Consider the following 1,850-nt stretch of genomic DNA (forward strand, 5'->3'; position numbering starts at 1 on the left):
TGGGCAAGTCACTTCACTTCTCTTGGGCCCAGTTTCCTCATCTGTAAATTGGGGATGAAGACTGTGAGCCCCATGTGGAACACAGACTGTGTCCATCCCGATTACCTTGTATCTACCCTAGTCCTTATAGCGGTGCTTGGCACATAGTATACTTGTGGCTCAGTGGAAAGAGCCTGGGCTTGGGAGTCAGAGGTCATGAGTTCGAATCCCGGCTCTGCCACTTGTCAGCTGACTGTGGGCAAGTCACTTAACTTCTCTGTACCTCAGTTACCTCATCTGTAAAATGGGGATTAAGACTGTGAGCCTCATGTGGGACAACCCGATTTCCCGGTATCTACCCCAGTGCTTAGAACAGTGCTCTGCACATAGTAAGCCCTTAACAAATATCAACATTATTATTATTATTGTCCGTTCATTAATTCATTCAATTATATGCATTGAGCACTTTCTGCGTTCAAAGCACTTTACTAAGCACTTGGGAGAGTACAACAATAAACGGAAACATTCCCTGTCCACAGTGAGCTCACAGCCTAGAGGGGAGACAGACGTTAATAAGAATAAATAAGTCTTTTGTAATATATAATTTCCCTTCTCAGGGTTGCACCTGGAGAGTTTCTAGAACTCTATCAGCCTCGGCTGAGGGAGAGTCAAGCAGAGGCCTGACCATTCCATTCCCAGCTTGGCCAGTGGCTAGCGAGTGGAAGGCAATCTGCTACAAGCCCAAACTCACCGTGCTGGGCAGCTGTGGCATGGGAGACAGTCGAGGGTGGAGACTCGAGTTCACTGTGCCGAAGGCGGCGATGGTAAACCGCTTCTGGATTTTGACCAAGAAAACTCTATGGATCTACTACCAGAACGATTGCAGATGGAGAGCTGGGCGTTCTGGGAGAGTTGCGTCCGTGGTGTCGCTATGGGTTGGAAACAACTCGATGGCATAAAGACGAGACAGTATATAATTTAAGGGTACGTATGTAATTAAACTGACCTAAGTATATATAGCAAAAGTCCTTATATCTTTTAAGGGAATAGTGACTGCCACACTCAGCAGGGGCCTAAAGAGTGGTTGAGTCAGTCATCGTATTTATTGAGCACTTACTGTGTGCCGAGCACTGTACTAAGCACTTGGGCAAATACAATATAACAGTGTAACAGACATGTTCCCTGATCACAATGAGTTCCCAGTCCAGAGGACGAGCTTAGAGTCAGAAGGATCTTGCTAGGCCTATGACTTGTTAGGCCTATTATCATCATGAGGTAATTAAGAGCATGTGAAGGAAATGATGCTGAAACTGGGAGGAAAAAGCACCAGGCCACCCCGGATTTGAAAGCTAAATACTAACAGCATCGTGAGAAACAGGGTGATCTAGTGGATAGAGCACGGGATTGGGAGTCAGAAGGACCTGGGTTCAAACTATGGCTCCGCCACTCATCTACTGTGTGATTTGGGGCAAATTTGTGTGACAGATGAGGCATAGAGAAGTTCAGTGATTTGCTGAAGGTCACGCAGCAGACAAGTGGCGGAGGGCGGATTAGAATCCAGGTCCTCCTGACTCCAGAGCCCAGGTTCTATCTACTACGACATGCTGTTTTTGGTAGCGATGAAGAAGAGAAGGGGACCCAGAACTGAGCCTTGAGGGCCTCCCACAGTTTTGGGGTGGGAGGCTGAGGAGGAGCCCACAAAAGAGACCGAGAATAAGCAGCCAGAGAGAGATAGGAGGAGAAACAGATACTAAATTTCCCTGTGCCTCAATTGCCTCAGCTGTAAAATGGGGATTAAATATCTGTTCTCCTTCCTACTTAGACTGTGAGGCCCCATGTGGAAGAGGGACATATTATCTTTCATCTATCTC

The 1,850-nt window shown here is 47.0% G+C and overlaps 1 non-coding gene across 1 annotated transcript; it reads left to right on the top strand.

Annotated features, from left to right (window-relative positions):
* The first annotated feature begins 586 nt into the window (after nucleotides 1-586).
* Nucleotides 587-720, top strand: LOC114816268. Its single transcript, XR_003764033.1, has one exon. It is a non-coding gene; the product is annotated as a small nucleolar RNA SNORA7 (small nucleolar RNA).
* Nucleotides 721-1,850: the final 1,130 nt, after the last annotated feature.

The sequence above is a fragment of the Ornithorhynchus anatinus genome, chromosome 1 (assembly GCF_004115215.2).
Source record: "Ornithorhynchus anatinus isolate Pmale09 chromosome 1, mOrnAna1.pri.v4, whole genome shotgun sequence".
In the NCBI taxonomy this organism is placed as follows: Eukaryota; Metazoa; Chordata; class Mammalia; order Monotremata; family Ornithorhynchidae; genus Ornithorhynchus; species Ornithorhynchus anatinus.